This window comes from Diabrotica virgifera, chromosome 9 (assembly GCF_917563875.1).
Source record: "Diabrotica virgifera virgifera chromosome 9, PGI_DIABVI_V3a".
Lineage (NCBI taxonomy): Eukaryota > Metazoa > Arthropoda > Insecta > Coleoptera > Chrysomelidae > Diabrotica > Diabrotica virgifera.
This window is the reverse complement of record NC_065451.1, coordinates 96,569,371-96,587,664: the sequence shown is the minus strand read 5'-3', so window position 1 is coordinate 96,587,664 and position 18,294 is coordinate 96,569,371. Positions and strand designations below refer to the sequence as shown.

Genomic DNA, 18,294 nt, shown 5'->3' with positions numbered 1-18,294 from the left:
GATTTCCCCAAAACTCATGAATTTCTTCTTGGCTTGGGTAAGACTTGTCGGCACTTTCTACGGTGGAATTGAGTTTTAGGTAGAACTCCTTCTCGGAATTTTCAAAAAGTGCATTGTCATTTTTTCGGTTGTAACTAACTTTGTACCTCCTTAGTCGCCCTGAATAGACGGAGAGTTTTTGCTTTAATGTATCCAGACACTGTTGGGCTGTGATATTGTCTGGATCGTATCTCGAGTGTCTTGAAATGCTCCGCATTATTTCTTCAGCTCTCCTAATGACTTTTCTACTTAGTACTATTCGTAAATATTCTGTGACTCGGCCAATATCCCTACGCCGTAATTCAATCTTCCCTAGCTGTCTTTTTTCCCACTGTGCAATCCTGTTACCAGTTCTTCCGTTATTAGTACCCCGTCGCGTTCTGATCTTAATGCCCATTATATTAACAATTGCTGTTGCTGCACAGTAGATGAGCATATGCAAATAATCTAATGTGTGAGCTTCTACGACATAATTGGGTAGGATTTCAGTGTTCACAATTTGTAACAGCGCACCTAGTTTCTTACAAGAGTTAATTATTGGTAGCGGTGGTCTGCTAAGTGGGTTTGTTCCATTAAACTCTTATAGGGCGCGAGCCACTTCGTTTACTAGGCTATCACGTAACTCGTTGTTTACCTGCGGTGTATTATCAGGTTGAGTTTCTGGTATGGGAAGTTCAGGAATCTGCTCATCAGGGATTACATTAGGGACATCTAAAACATGCCCTTGGTTATTACTCTCTCGTTCGACTTCGCTTTTAATTAAAAAACAAAAGATGTAGATCTTTCAAACACACTCAGTGATCAAGAGATCCACAGGTACTGGTTTGGACGACCACTCGTACGAAAACAAACAAATGAAATAGAGAATGCGGAAAAATCCCCTTACGAACAATTCACACATCCACTACTTCGGGCTGGGAAAAATTTTTTGAATAGAATCGAAGATCCAAACACCAGCTCTTAGAAATGTGTTTCGCCCTCTTCAACCTCTATGGGCTCATCGGTGAAGATGAGAGGTTGAATATCTTCAGACACATTCCAATCAAAAAACAACATTCGAGACCTAGACATAGCAGGAACGTAAATTTACGCCCAACCTGACAATGCCATTCTCAAGTTTTAATTCCCTAATTACTTTAGAGTAAGTAAGATAATGTTTATGAAAAAATAAAAGATGTAAATCTTTGAAACACACTCAGTGATCAAAAGATCCACAGGTACTGGTTTGGACGACCACTCGTACGAAAACAAACAAATGAAATAGAGAATGCGGAAAAATCCCCTTACGAACAATTCACACATCCACTACTTCGGGCTGGGAAATATTTTTTGAATAGAATCGAAGATCCAAACACCAGCTCTTAGAAATGTGTTTCGCCCTCTTCAACCTCTATGGGCTCATCGGTGAAGATGAGAGGTTGAATATCTTCAGACACATTCCAATCAAAAAACAACATTCGAGGCCTAGACATAGCAGGAACGTAAATCTACGCCCAACCTGACAATGCCATTCTCAAGTTTTAATTCCCTAATTACTTTAGAGTAAGTAAGATAATGTTTATGAAAAAACAAAAGATGTAGATCTTTGAAACACACTCAGTGATCAAAAGATCCACAGGTACTGGTTTGGACGACCACTCGTACGAAAACAAACAAATGAAATAGAGAATGCGGAAAAATCCCCTTACGAACAATTCACACATCCACTACTTCGGGCTGGGAAATATTTTTTGAATAGAATCGAAGATCCAAACACCAGCTCTTAGAAATGTGTTTCGCCCTCTTCAACCTCTATGGGCTCATCGGTGAAGATAAGAGGTTGAATATCTTCAGACACATTCCAATCAAAAAACAACATTCGAGACCTAGACATAGCAGGAACGTAAATCTACGCCCAACCTGACAATGCCATTCTCAAGTTTTAATTCCCTAATTACTTTAGAGTAAGTAAGATAATGTTTATGAAAAAACAAAAGATGTAGATCTTTGAAACACACTCAGTGATCAAAAGATCCACAGGTACTGGTTTGGACGACCACTCGTACGAAAACAAACAAATGAAATAGAGAATGCGGAAAAATCCCCTTACGAGCAATTCACACATCCACTACTTCGGGCTGGGAAAATTTTTTTGAATAGAATCGAAGATCCAAACACCAGCTCTTAGAAATGTGTTTCGCCCTCTTCAACCTCTATGGGCTCATCGGTGAAGATGAGAGGTTGAATATCTTCAGACACATTCCAATCAAAAAACAACATTCGAGACCTAGACATAGCAGGAACGTAAATCTACGCCCAACCTGACAATGCCATTCTCAAGTTTTAATTCCCTAATTACTTTAGAGTAAGTAAGATAATGTTTATGAAAAAACAAAAGATGTAGATCTTTGAAACACACTCAGTGATCAAAAGATCCACAGGTACTGGTTTGGACGACCACTCGTACGAAAACAAACAAATGAAATAGAGAATGCGGAAAAATCCCCTTACGAACAATTTACACATCCACTACTTCGGGCTGGGAAAAATTTTTTAAATTGAATCGAAGATCCAAACACTAGCTCTTAGAAATGTGTTTCGCCCTCTTCAACCTCTATGGGCTCATCGGTGAAGATGAGAGGTTGAATATCTCCAGACACATTCCAATCAAAAAACAGCATTCGAGGCCTAGACATAGCAGGAACGTAAATCTACGCCCAACCTGACAATGCCATTCTCAAGTTTTAATTCCCTAATTACTTTAGAGTAAGTAAGATAATGTTTATGAAAAAACAAAAGATGTAGATCTTTGAAACACACTCAGTGATCAAAAGATCCACAGGTACTGGTTTGGACGACCACTCGTACGAAAACAAATAAATGAAATAGAGAATGCGGAAAAATCCCCTTACGAACAATTCACACATCCACTATTTCGGGCTGGGAAAAATTTTTTGAATAGAATCGAAGATCCAAACACCAGCTCTTAGAAATGTGTTTCGCCCTCTTCAACCTCTATGGGCTCATCGGTGAAGATGAGAGGTTGAATATCTTCAGACACATTCCAATCAAAAAACAACATTCGAGACCTAGACATAGCAGGAACGTAAATCTACGCCCAACCTGACAATGCCATTCTCAAGTTTTAATTCCCTAATTACTTTAGAGTAAGTAAGATAATGTTTATGAAAAAACAAAAGATGTAGATCTTTGAAACACACTCAGTGATCAAAAGATCCACAGGTACTGGTTTGGACGACCACTCGTACGAAAACAAACAAATGAAATAGAGAATGCGGAAAAATCCCCTTACGAGCAATTCACACATCCACTACTTCGGGCTGGGAAAATTTTTTTGAATAGAATCGAAGATCCAAACACCAGCTCTTAGAAATGTGTTTCGCCCTCTTCAACCTCTATGGGCTCATCGGTGAAGATGAGAGGTTGAATATCTTCAGACATATTATAATCAAAAAACAACATTCGAGACCTAGACATAGCAGGAACGTAAATCTACGCCCAACTTGACAATGCCATTCTCAAGTTTTAATTCCCTAATTACTTTAGAGTAAGTAAGATAATGTTTATGAAAAAACAAAAGATGTAGATCTTTGAAATACACTCAGTGATCAAAAGATCCACAGGTACTGGTTTGGACGACCACTCGTACGAAAACAAACAAATGAAATAGAGAATGCGGAAAAATCCCCTTACGAACAATTCACACATCCACTACTTCGGGCTGGGAAATATTTTTCGAATAGAATCGAAGATCCAAACACCAGCTCTTAGAAATGTGTTTCGCCCTCTTCAACCTCTATGGGCTCATCGGTGAAGATGAGAGGTTGAATATCTTCAGACACATTCCAATCAAAAAACAACATTCGAGACCTAGACATAGCAGGAACGTAAATCTACGCCCAACCTGACAATGCCATTCTCAAGTTTTAATTCCCTAATTACTTTAGAATAAGTAAGATAATGTTTATGAAAAAACAAAAGATGTAGATCTTTGAAACACACTCAGTGATCAAAAGATCCACAGGTACTGGTTTGGACGACCACTCGTACGAAAACAAACAAATGAAATAGAGAATGCGGAAAAATCCCCTTACGAACAATTCACACATCCACTACTTCGGGCTGGGAAAATTTTTTTGAATAGAATCGAAGATCCAAACACCAGCTCTTAGAAATGTGTTTCGCACTCTTCAACCTCTATGGGCTCATCGGTGAAGATGAGAAGTTGAATATCTTCAGACACATTCCAATCAAAAAACAACATTCGAGACCTAGACATAGCAGGAACGTAAATCTACGCCCAACCTGACAATGCCATTCTCATGTTTTAATTCCCTAATTACTTTAGAGTAAGTAAGATAATGTTTATGAAAAAACCAAAGATGTAGATCTTTGAAACACACTCAGTGATCAAAAGATCCACAGGTACTGGTTTGGACGACCACTCGTACGAAAACAAACAAATGAAATAGAGAATGCGGAAAAATCCCCTTACGAACAATTCACACATCCACTACTTCGGGCTGGGAAAATTTTTTTGAATAGAATCGAAGATCCAAACACCAGCTCTTAGAAATGTGTTTCGCCCTCTTCAACCTCTATGGGCTCATCGGTGAAGATGAGAGGTTGAATATCTTCAGACACATTCCAATCAAAAAACAACATTCGAGACCTAGACATAGCAGGAACGTAAATTTACGCCCAACCTGACAATGCCATTCTCAAGTTTTAATTCCCTAATTACTTTAGAGTAAGTAAGATAATGTTTATGAAAAAATAAAAGATGTAAATCTTTGAAACACACTCAGTGATCAAAAGATCCACAGGTACTGGTTTGGACGACCACTCGTACGAAAACAAACAAATGAAATAGAGAATGCGGAAAAATCCCCTTACGAACAATTCACACATCCACTACTTCGGGCTGGGAAATATTTTTTGAATAGAATCGAAGATCCAAACACCAGCTCTTAGAAATGTGTTTCGCCCTCTTCAACCTCTATGGGCTCATCGGTGAAGATGAGAGGTTGAATATCTTCAGACACATTCCAATCAAAAAACAACATTCGAGGCCTAGACATAGCAGGAACGTAAATCTACGCCCAACCTGACAATGCCATTCTCAAGTTTTAATTCCCTAATTACTTTAGAGTAAGTAAGATAATGTTTATGAAAAAACAAAAGATGTAGATCTTTGAAACACACTCAGTGATCAAAAGATCCACAGGTACTGGTTTGGACGACCACTCGTACGAAAACAAACAAATGAAATAGAGAATGCGGAAAAATCCCCTTACGAACAATTCACACATCCACTACTTCGGGCTGGGAAATATTTTTTGAATAGAATCGAAGATCCAAACACCAGCTCTTAGAAATGTGTTTCGCCCTCTTCAACCTCTATGGGCTCATCGGTGAAGATAAGAGGTTGAATATCTTCAGACACATTCCAATCAAAAAACAACATTCGAGACCTAGACATAGCAGGAACGTAAATCTACGCCCAACCTGACAATGCCATTCTCAAGTTTTAATTCCCTAATTACTTTAGAGTAAGTAAGATAATGTTTATGAAAAAACAAAAGATGTAGATCTTTGAAACACACTCAGTGATCAAAAGATCCACAGGTACTGGTTTGGACGACCACTCGTACGAAAACAAACAAATGAAATAGAGAATGCGGAAAAATCCCCTTACGAGCAATTCACACATCCACTACTTCGGGCTGGGAAAATTTTTTTGAATAGAATCGAAGATCCAAACACCAGCTCTTAGAAATGTGTTTCGCCCTCTTCAACCTCTATGGGCTCATCGGTGAAGATGAGAGGTTGAATATCTTCAGACACATTCCAATCAAAAAACAACATTCGAGACCTAGACATAGCAGGAACGTAAATCTACGCCCAACCTGACAATGCCATTCTCAAGTTTTAATTCCCTAATTACTTTAGAGTAAGTAAGATAATGTTTATGAAAAAACAAAAGATGTAGATCTTTGAAACACACTCAGTGATCAAAAGATCCACAGGTACTGGTTTGGACGACCACTCGTACGAAAACAAACAAATGAAATAGAGAATGCGGAAAAATCCCCTTACGAACAATTTACACATCCACTACTTCGGGCTGGGAAAAATTTTTTAAATTGAATCGAAGATCCAAACACTAGCTCTTAGAAATGTGTTTCGCCCTCTTCAACCTCTATGGGCTCATCGGTGAAGATGAGAGGTTGAATATCTCCAGACACATTCCAATCAAAAAACAGCATTCGAGGCCTAGACATAGCAGGAACGTAAATCTACGCCCAACCTGACAATGCCATTCTCAAGTTTTAATTCCCTAATTACTTTAGAGTAAGTAAGATAATGTTTATGAAAAAACAAAAGATGTAGATCTTTGAAACACACTCAGTGATCAAAAGATCCACAGGTACTGGTTTGGACGACCACTCGTACGAAAACAAATAAATGAAATAGAGAATGCGGAAAAATCCCCTTACGAACAATTCACACATCCACTATTTCGGGCTGGGAAAAATTTTTTGAATAGAATCGAAGATCCAAACACCAGCTCTTAGAAATGTGTTTCGCCCTCTTCAACCTCTATGGGCTCATCGGTGAAGATGAGAGGTTGAATATCTTCAGACACATTCCAATCAAAAAACAACATTCGAGACCTAGACATAGCAGGAACGTAAATCTACGCCCAACCTGACAATGCCATTCTCAAGTTTTAATTCCCTAATTACTTTAGAGTAAGTAAGATAATGTTTATGAAAAAACAAAAGATGTAGATCTTTGAAACACACTCAGTGATCAAAAGATCCACAGGTACTGGTTTGGACGACCACTCGTACGAAAACAAACAAATGAAATAGAGAATGCGGAAAAATCCCCTTACGAGCAATTCACACATCCACTACTTCGGGCTGGGAAAATTTTTTTGAATAGAATCGAAGATCCAAACACCAGCTCTTAGAAATGTGTTTCGCCCTCTTCAACCTCTATGGGCTCATCGGTGAAGATGAGAGGTTGAATATCTTCAGACATATTATAATCAAAAAACAACATTCGAGACCTAGACATAGCAGGAACGTAAATCTACGCCCAACTTGACAATGCCATTCTCAAGTTTTAATTCCCTAATTACTTTAGAGTAAGTAAGATAATGTTTATGAAAAAACAAAAGATGTAGATCTTTGAAATACACTCAGTGATCAAAAGATCCACAGGTACTGGTTTGGACGACCACTCGTACGAAAACAAACAAATGAAATAGAGAATGCGGAAAAATCCCCTTACGAACAATTCACACATCCACTACTTCGGGCTGGGAAATATTTTTCGAATAGAATCGAAGATCCAAACACCAGCTCTTAGAAATGTGTTTCGCCCTCTTCAACCTCTATGGGCTCATCGGTGAAGATGAGAGGTTGAATATCTTCAGACACATTCCAATCAAAAAACAACATTCGAGACCTAGACATAGCAGGAACGTAAATCTACGCCCAACCTGACAATGCCATTCTCAAGTTTTAATTCCCTAATTACTTTAGAATAAGTAAGATAATGTTTATGAAAAAACAAAAGATGTAGATCTTTGAAACACACTCAGTGATCAAAAGATCCACAGGTACTGGTTTGGACGACCACTCGTACGAAAACAAACAAATGAAATAGAGAATGCGGAAAAATCCCCTTACGAACAATTCACACATCCACTACTTCGGGCTGGGAAAATTTTTTTGAATAGAATCGAAGATCCAAACACCAGCTCTTAGAAATGTGTTTCGCACTCTTCAACCTCTATGGGCTCATCGGTGAAGATGAGAAGTTGAATATCTTCAGACACATTCCAATCAAAAAACAACATTCGAGACCTAGACATAGCAGGAACGTAAATCTACGCCCAACCTGACAATGCCATTCTCATGTTTTAATTCCCTAATTACTTTAGAGTAAGTAAGATAATGTTTATGAAAAAACCAAAGATGTAGATCTTTGAAACACACTCAGTGATCAAAAGATCCACAGGTACTGGTTTGGACGACCACTCGTACGAAAACAAACAAATGAAATAGAGAATGCGGAAAAATCCCCTTACGAACAATTCACACATCCACTACTTCGGGCTGGGAAAATTTTTTTGAATAGAATCGAAGATCCAAACACCAGCTCTTAGAAATGTGTTTCGCCCTCTTCAACCTCTATGGGCTCATCGGTGAAGATGAGAGGTTGAATATCTTCAGACACATTCCAATCAAGAAACAACATTCGAGACCTAGACATAGCAGGAACGTAAATCTATGCCCAACCTGACAATGCCATTCTCAAGATTTAATTCCCTAATTACTTTAGAGTAAGTAAGATAATGTTTATGAAAAAACAAAAGATGTAGATCTTTGAAACACACTCAGTGATCAAAAGATCCACAGGTACTGGTTTGGACGACCACTCGTACGAAAACAAACAAATGAAATAGAGAATGCGGAAAAATCCCCTTACGAACAATTCACACATCCACTACTTCGGGCTGGGAAAAATTTTTTGAATAGAATCGAAGATCCAAACACCAGCTCTTAGAACTGTGTCTCGCCCTCTTCAACCTCTATGGGCTCATCGGTGAAGATGAGAGTTTGAATATCTTCAGACACATTCCAATCAAAAAACAACATTCGAGACCTAGACATAGCAAGAACGTAAATCTACGCCCAACCTGACAATGCCATTCTCAAGTTTTAATTCCCTAATTACTTTAGAGTAAGTAAGATAATGTTTATGAAAAAACAAAAGATGTAGATCTTTGAAACACACTCAGTGATCAAAAGATCCACAGTTACTGGTTTGGATGACCACTCGTACGAAAACAAACAAATGAAATAGAGAATGCGGAAAAATCCCCTTACGAACAATTCACACATCCACTACTTCGGGCTGGGAAAAATTTTTTGAATAGAATCGAAGATCCAAACACCAGCTCTTAGAAATGTGTTTCGCCCTCTTCAACCTCTATGGGCTCATCGGTGAAGATGAGAGGTTGAATATCTTCAGACACATTCCAATCAAGAAACAACATTTGAGACCTAGACATAGCATGAAAGTAAATCTATGCCCAACCTGACAATGCCATTCTCAAGTTTTAATTCCCTAATTACTTTAGAGTAAGTAAGATAATGTTTATGAAAAAACAAAAGATGTAGATCTTTGAAACACACTCAGTGATCAAAAGATCCACAGGTACTGGTTTGGACGACCACTCGTACGAAAACAAACACATGAAATAGAGAATGCGGAAAAATCCCCTTACGAACAATTCACACATCCACTACTTCGGGCTGGGAAAAATTTTTTGAATAGAATCGAAGATCCAAACACTAGCTCTTAGAAATGTGTTTCGCCCTCTTCAACCTCTATGGGCTCATCGGTGAAGATGAGAGGTTGAATATCTTCAGACACATTCCAATCAAAAAACAACATTCGAGACCTAGACATAGCAGGAACGTAATTCTACGCCCAACCTGACAATGCCATTCTCAAGTTTTAATTCCCTAATTACTTTAGAGTAAGTAAGATAATGTTTATGAAAAAACCAAAGATGTAGATCTTTGAAACACACTCAGTGATCAAAAGATCCACAGGTACTGGTTTGGACGACCACTCGTACGAAAACAAACAAATGAAATAGAGAATGCGGAAAAATCCCCTTACGAACAATTCACACATCCACTACTTCGGGCTGGGAAAATTTTTTTGAATAGAATCGAAGATCCAAACACCAGCTCTTAGAAATGTGTTTGGCCCTCTTCAACCTCTATGGGCTCATCGGTGAAGATGAGAGGTTGAATATCTTCAGACACATTCCAATCAGAAAACAGCATTCGAGACCTAGACATAGCAGGAACGTAAATCTACGCCCAACCTGACCATGCCATTCTCAAGTTTTAATTCCCTAATTACTTTAGAGTAAGTAAGATAATCTTTATGAAAAAACAAAAGATGTAGATCTTTGAAACACACTCAGTGATCAAAAGATCCACAGGTACTGGTTTGGACGACCACTCGTACGAAAACAAACAAATGAAATAGAGAATGCGGAAAAATCCCCTTACGAACAATTCACACATCCACTACTTCGGGCTGGGAAAATTTTTTTGAATAGAATCATAAGTAGTGGATGTGTGAATTGTTCGTAAGGGGATTTTTCCGCATTCTCTATTTCATTTGTTTGTTTTCGCTTTTAATGGTGTCGCGTCTAGTCTCTGGGATGAGATTATTTCTTATTATTACCCGGTTTTCACCTGGTACTCGTTGCTCCGATACTTGAATATCTGGGTACTCTCTGCAAAATTCTGCATACAGATGTTGACGGTAGCCGATCGTTTCTTGACCGAGGTTTGTCACCTTGTAGTAGAAGTGCAAAATGTTTTCATTAATGGACACAGTCCATTTTATGCGCTGCCTCGGTCGTCCTGGTTCAGTGAGCGCCGTCTGATGTTCCAGCGCAGCACCTTCAGCGGGTGGATCTCTTGCTGTTGTTTGGATCGCTTGTGGTTGTTGTTGTTGTTGGACTGTAGCTGATTGTATGACAGGGGCCTGCCTCCTCTACGCCCTACCACCGACGTCCTGCATGCTGTCACGTCCAGCGCCGGCCCCAGACGTGCCCTGGCGGTCCCCAGGCAGCGATCCTAAATATAAATTTATATTCTCCATATTAATGGGTGTGCATTTTATACCAACTGCCAGGTGCAAAATCTTATTATCTGTGGGAGTTCTTTGTCAGTTCTTCTATCAGGCGCGGTCCCCTGTGAATGGGGTGTGCTCTCTGCGTATTCGTAGCGCCAATACCCAGAGGGTAGCAGGGATACTTGCCGTGGAACAAAAACTGACACCTGGCAGTAGGTATAAAATGCACACCCATTAATATCGAGAATGTTTATTTATGTTTAGGATCGCTATTAATAATAATAATTTTCCCAGATAATTTTCCCAGACTATCAACAAATGTTGCGGTGGTTGCGTAGCCAATATATCCAATAAACCGGAGCGCCAAACCAAATTCTGAGCAGTGTCAAAATGATAACGTTAAGAACCCCAGTTGTTACTAATATCGAAATGAATAAGAATCGCTATAAATTGCGACCATCATGGCGGTGTCGAAATTAAATTGCGACATCGAAATGAATTAGGATCAGGCCCCAGGTTGTCATTGGATTTTAACAGTTGAGCTTAAATAACAATTAAAAGCACGTAGGTAATAATAAGATTAAAACAATAATTGACAATAAAAATTAAAGCTAATAATTTAAGAATAGAAGGGTAATACAATTTTAAAAATCATACCAAAATCAAACCGAGACATAATTGTTGAATATAAGTTAAAATTTATAAACATAGAACCATACCTACTTATATGCAGTGGTGCCAGAGAAATTTTTGTAAATGCACTTAAATAATATAATAATAATAATAATAACTCCCTGTGGGAGTTTTTTTCAGTTCTTCTATCAGGCGCGGCCCCCTGCGAATGGGGGATGCTTTCTGGGTATTCGTAGCGCCAATACCCTGAGAGTAGCAGGGATACTTGCCGTGGAACAAAAACTGACACCTGGCAGTAGGTATAAAATGCACACCCATGAGAATGGAGATAAATAATTTATGTTTAGGATCGCTGCCTGGGGATCGCCAGGGCACGTCTGGAGCCGGCGCTGGACGTGACAGCATGCGGGACGTCGGTGGCAGGGTGTTGAGGAGGCGGGCCCCTGTCATACAATCAGCTACAGCCCAACCACAACCACAACCACAAGCGAGCCAAACAACAACAAGAGCTCCACCCGCCGAAGGTGCTGCGCTGGATCATCAGCCGGCGCTCACTCAAGCGGGACGACCGAGGCAGCGCATGAAATGGACTGTGTCCATTAATGAAAACATTTTGCGCTTCTATTACAAGGTGACAAACCTCGGTCAAGAAACAATCGGCTACCGACAACAGCTGTATGCCGAATTTTCAGGACGTACCCAGATATTCAAGTATCGGAGCAAACAGTATCACATCAATACCGGGTAATCATAAGGAACAACCTTATCCCAGAGACTAGACGCAATTCGATCAAAAGCGAAGTCGAACGGGAGATTAATAACCAAGAACAAGTTTTAGATCAAGTCCCTAATGAAATCCTCGATGAGCAGACTCCTGAGATTCCCATGCCAGAAACTCAACCTGATAATACACAGCAGGAAAACAACGAGTTGCGCGATAGTCTAGCAAACGAAATGGCTCGTGCCGTACAAGAGTTTAATGGAACAAACCCACTTAGCAGACCACCGCTACCACGAATAAACTCTTGTAAGAAACTAGGTGCGCTGTTACAAATTGTGAACACTGAAGTCCTACCCAACTATGTCGTAGAAGCTCACACGTTGGAATATTTGCATATGCTAATCTACTGTGCAGCAACAGCAATTGCTAATGTAATGGGCGTTAAGATCAGAACACGACGGGTTACTAATAACGAAAGAACTGGTAACAGAATTGCACCCTGGGAAAAAAGACTGCTCGGAAAGATCGAATTATTACGTAAGGATATTGGTATAGTCACAGAATACATACGAGGTGTAACAAGTAGAAAAGTCATCAGAAGAGCTGAAGATATAATGCTGACTACCGCAAGACACTCAAGATATGATCCAGAAAACAACACAGCCCATCAGTGTCTGGATACATTAAAACAAAAGCTCTCCGTTTATTCAGGACGACTAAGGAGGTACAAAGTTAGTAACAACCGCAAAAGCGACAATGCTCTTTTTGAAAGTTCTGAAAAGGCGTTCTATCGAAAACTCAATTCCACTGTAGAACGTGTCGATAAGACTTACCCAAGCCAAGAAGAAATTCATGAGTTTTGGGGAAATCAACTTTCCACGCCAGCTGCTCTTAACAACAATGCTGGATGGATAGAAGAAACGACACAAAACTGCCAACACTACATTACCACCCTTTACGAACCCTTCACTACTGAAGAAGTCTCAAATACCATCAAAGAGCTTCACAACTGGAAATCTCCTGGCCCGGACGGAGTTCAAAACTTTTGGCTCAAGAAGTTTTGGAGTGTTCATGAATGCTTATCAACACTAATTAATCATGTTATTTCTAATCCGCAGGATATACTATCACTCCTAACTCAGGGAACCACTTATTTAATTCCGAAGGATCAAAATAACACCCAAGATCCAGCCAAATACCGCCCAATTACTTGTCTTCCAAGTTTGTACAAATTGGTCACATCCTGTGTAACCCGGCGTATCTACCAACACTGTGCTCTGAACAATATCATAGATCCTCAACAGAAAGGATGCGCTAAGGGTTCCATGGGTTGCAAAGAACAACTCATCATCGACTCGGTCATTTCTAACCAGGCATATTCCAAAAAGAGGAATCTTTTTACTGCCTTCATTGATTACAAGAAGGCCTTTGATTCAGTGCCGCATGAATGGCTTATAGATATATTGAGAATATATAAAGTCGATGATAATATAGTGACCTTTTTAGAGCATATAATTACGGAGTGGAAGACTAGAATTCACCTTCAAATACCTGGTGAAAATAACATCGAAACTGAAAATATCGCAATCAGCCGGGGCCTGTTTCAAGGAGATTCGTTGAGTCCACTGTGGTTCTGTCTAGCTATGAACCCATTATCTCAGCTATTGAACTCCACAGACGCAGGTTTTAGCATCAAAAATAACAACAATGTGGTGGCGAAGCTTAATCATTTATTGTATATGGATGATTTGAAATTAATGGCTTCCACCCGAAACCAACTCGATGAGATGCTAAAAACTGTAGAAACTTTTTCTAATGATATTAGCATGCACTTCGGACTAGACAAGTGCCGTATTTTAAATATAGTCAGAGGAAATGTACAGCCCGGTTGATTCGATATGCAAAATGGCCAGAACATCGAGGCCATGGGTGAAAGCGATATGTATAAATATCTTGAAGTAAAGCAAGCGCGGAGAATTGACCATAAACAAATGAAAACAGAGATAACTACTGAGTTTATACGAAGGGTAAAACAACTGCTTCGCTTACACCTTAATAGTAGAAATTTGTTTAAGGCACTAAACACCTACGCATGTTCCGCGCTTAGCTATTCATTTGGCATTGTTAAGTGGACAAAAACGGACATAGAAAATCTTCAGCGAAAAGTAAGAACGCACCTCACAAAGGCACAAAAACACCATCCAAAAAGTGCAGTAGAAAGAACGACATTACAACGGAATTTAGGAGGAAGAGGACTTATGGATATAGGTGAGCAATTAGACAAACAAATTGCTAATTTAAGATCTTATTTTCAGATGCAGGCTGAAACATCTACTCTACATCGCGCTATCTGCGCACTAGATGACACAACACTGATAAAACTGAGGGAAGCAGAACTTCGCATAAACCACCTTACTAAGGACGAAAAAGTGCGCGCCTGGATGGGTAAACCTCTGCATGGGCGACATCCCAATGAGGTCAGCCAAGATTATGTCGACAATATAGCGTCGAACTACTGGTTGACATCAGGAAAGATGTTCCCTGAAACGGAGGGTTCATTACTGGCCATTCAGGATCAGGTTATACCAACCAGAAATTACCTGAAATATATCATCAAAGACCCTCATGTTCAAAACGACAGATGCCGATATGGATGTCAAGCCCAAGAAACCATCCAACATCTTACAGGGGGCTGCCAGGCATTTGCTGCAACTGAGTACAAGGAACGGCATGACGCAGTGGGAAAAATCCTTCATCAGGAGATAGCTATCAAGCTGGGACTTCTCCAAACCGACCATCTCCCATATTATCAATACGTCCCTGAGAGTATGCTTGAGGATGGCAACTACAAGCTATACTGGGACCGCACTGTGCTCACAGACCAAACAGTGGCGCATAATAGACCAGATCTCGTATTAGTCAATAAATTAACGAGACAAACAACCCTCATTGATGTGACGATTCCTAACAAAAATAATCTACGTACTAAATTTACTGAAAAGATCGCCAAGTACAGAGATCTGGAAATTCAAATACGGAGACAATGGAGAATGCAAAGTACCCAGACGATACCGATTATTATGTCTACTACTGGAGTCATTCCGAAGACCCTCCTCGAAAGCATAAAAAAACTGGGTCTTAATGAACATCTTTATAAGACCATGCAGAAAGCAGTACTACTCGCAACGGCCAGATGTGTACGAAAATTTTTGGGAGATACACCTGCATACCAAGTCACCTAGGGCTCGATAACACGGAAAGAGTCCCACCAGAGCTCAATCCTTTTGATACCGTAGGTATCTGGGATGAGTCAATTTTCCCCTTAGAGGGAGTGTGAGCCGTATGGCTAAATCTGGATAATAATATATATATATATATATATATATATATATATATATATATATATATATATATATATATATATATATATATATGAAAAACAAAAAAACAAAAGATGTAAATCTTTGAAACACACTCAGTGATCAAAAGATCTAAGTTATTGGTTTACCGACCAAACGTAATTAAATCAAACAAATGAAATAGAGAATGTGGAAAAATCCCCTTACGAACAATTCACACATCCACCATTTCAGGTTGGGAAAAATTTCTTGAATAGAATCAAAGATCCAAACACCTGTTCTTAGAAATGTGTTTCGCCCTCTTCAACCTCTCTGGGTTTATCAATAAAGATGAGAGGTTGAATATCTTTAGACACATTCCATCAAAAAACAACATTCGAGACCCAGACATAGCAGGAGCGTATATCTACGCCGCATAATCTGACCAATACTTAAAACGTGAGGCTGTCATGGTCAGATTATGCGGCGTAGATATACGCTCCTGCTATGTCTGGGTCTCGAATGTTGTTTTTTGATGGAATGTGTCTAAAGATATTCAACCTCTCATCTTTATTGATAAACCCAGAGAGGTTGAAGAGGGCGAAACACATTTCTAAGAACAGGTGTTTGGATCTTTGATTCTATTCAAGAAATTTTTCCCAACCTGAAATGGTGGATGTGTGAATTGTTCGTAAGGGATTTTTCCACATTCTCTATTTCATTTGTTTGATATATATATATATATATATATATATATATATATATATATATATGAAACTTAAAGCTAAACTCAATATCAACAAAAGAATTAATATTAAAATTAAACTCACCAGGCTTCCGGGTTGAACCGCGTCGTTGGTTTCTAGGCCGAGCTTTCGACGTCCTCTCTGACGTCATCTTCAGGGCTTCCGGGGTCTCAGTCTCCTGAGGCTCCAGACACTACACTCACTACTCACTACTTCACTACTCACTGCAATACTGTTGTTGCTGACGCTGGGGCGGTCATTTATACCGTGGACTGATGTGACTGACGTGGCTGTCGATGACGTGGCGGAGTGAGAATTAGCGCGAAGACTATTTGGAGTGGCGCGAAGATTTTTGACGGCGGGAATTGTATTTGTAGATGGAGCGGACGATGTTTTCTTTAAGAGGGGTCTCCAAGTCGAAGGTAAACGGATGCCGTCATCTCTTTTATTGAGACAACTTGGCCGTTTTTCGATTTCTATGGTTTCTCGGATAATCCTTTGTTTATAGAAGCGGATGGGGGCTATGGTTCTGGAGTTTTCAAAGTCAATTTTGTGACCTGTATGAAGATGGTGTTGGCCTAGGGCTGAAACTGAATCGGAATTGCGAACAGATATGGAATGTTCATAAATCCTATTTTGGATTCTACGATTGGTTTGTCCTATGTAAGATCGGGGGCAGTCTGCACAAGGAATTTCATAAACTCCGTGTTGTTCATTTGGAATGTTGTCTTTGACGGATCGGACAAGAGATGAAAGTTTTTGTTGGGGGTAAATACTGTTTTTATTCCTCGTGGTTTAAGAATTCTGTCGATTTTGTCAGTAACACCTTTGATATAGGGAAGAAAAGCTTTCGTATGATCAGGATCTGACTCTTTGGGTTGTGATTGAGCGGGAGATTGAAGTTTATGGATGCTCCTATCGATGTGATTTTCGCGGTAACCGTTTTGGATGAGGGCTTGTTTTAAAGAAGAGAGTTCAGTAGATCTACTTGCATCATCGGAAAGACGGATTGATCTGGAGACAAGAGTATTAATGATTGCAGTGAGTAGTGAAGTAGTGAGTAGTGAGTGTAGTGTCTGGAGCCTCAGGAGACTGAGACCCCGGAAGCCCTGAAGATGACGTCAGAGAGGACGTCGAAAGCTCGGCCTAGAAACCAACGACGCGGTTCAACCCGGAAGCCTGGTGAGTTTAATTTTAATATTAATTCTTTTGTTGATATTGATTTTAGCTTTAAGTTTCATTGTATTAACCGCGGAAACCTTTCCGAACATTTTATTCGCCTCTACGGGGAGGAATTTTACCATCTCACTAAATCATACAGCAATCTGTTGTTGCGCAAAACTCGTCTTCTTTGCGATCTAACATTCCTTAAAGCCTGTCGAGACCATAAAGTCATTCCCAAATGTCTAAAACTCAAACACCATACTTCTTCTTTTTCTATCTCCCAAATTCTTAGAAAATCCAGTTTCGCGCTTCTTCGTGAAGCAATTCATTTCACTAGACGAAAACTAGAAGTCACAAACACCCATATTTTTAATACCTGGTCATCTATTCATTCTTTTCATGTACATCCTATATTATGGGACAGTTTCGACCGTATAAACACACAAACAGCCCTAAATACTTTCGAGTCTAAGACTGAAACTCAAAAGCGCAAATTAGCTCATCTAATTACCCAACAACTTCCAAAACCCAGAACTTTTAAACCCACCACAGTGGTTCACAACTTTTCTGATACCCCCATTTCTACTACTGCCACTCAAGCTTTAGCAAAAGGTTTCAATTATTCTGTTACCACAAACAACATCCCAATTGAGACAATCATCTGTCAAACTGAGGAAGCTATCTCTCATTTACCTTCTGAAGATGCTGAAATAGTTAGACAAGACGTCGCTAGAGTTCTTAGGAACTCAAAGCCCCCTACTCCAAATATTAGTCAATCTGAGAGAAAAGCCCTGAAAGAACTTCAAGCAAATCCAGATCTAGTCATTCTTCCTGCCGATAAAGGAAACGCCACTGTCATCCTAAACACTTCTTCTTACATCGATAAGCTCTCAAATCTCATTAACACCCCCGACTACAAGCCAGTTTCTAATAATCCCACAACCTATTTGGAAAAAACAACAAAAACCAT

The 18,294-nt window shown here is 39.6% G+C and overlaps 2 long non-coding RNA genes across 4 annotated transcripts; one reads left to right on the top strand and one right to left on the bottom strand.

The window, feature by feature from the left end:
* Positions 1 to 1,838: 1,838 nt before the first annotated feature.
* LOC126891806 (uncharacterized) lies at positions 1,839 to 10,195 on the bottom strand. 3 transcript variants are annotated; one of them, XR_007700581.1, is made up of 6 exons: positions 9,925 to 10,195; positions 9,157 to 9,523; positions 8,355 to 8,755; positions 7,443 to 7,953; positions 4,746 to 5,437; positions 1,839 to 2,339 (listed from the first exon to the last, which is right to left on the bottom strand). It is a non-coding gene; the product is annotated as an uncharacterized LOC126891806 (long non-coding RNA). The 3 variants fall into 3 exon arrangements; XR_007700579.1 differs by lacking the exon at positions 8,355 to 8,755; XR_007700580.1 differs by lacking the exon at positions 8,355 to 8,755 and having other exon boundaries at positions 7,443 to 7,552.
* On the top strand, positions 2,707 to 9,389 carry LOC126891808 (uncharacterized). The gene is made up of 4 exons (XR_007700582.1): positions 2,707 to 2,860; positions 4,866 to 5,065; positions 5,467 to 5,667; positions 9,277 to 9,389. It is a non-coding gene; the product is annotated as an uncharacterized LOC126891808 (long non-coding RNA).
* Positions 10,196 to 18,294: the final 8,099 nt, after the last annotated feature.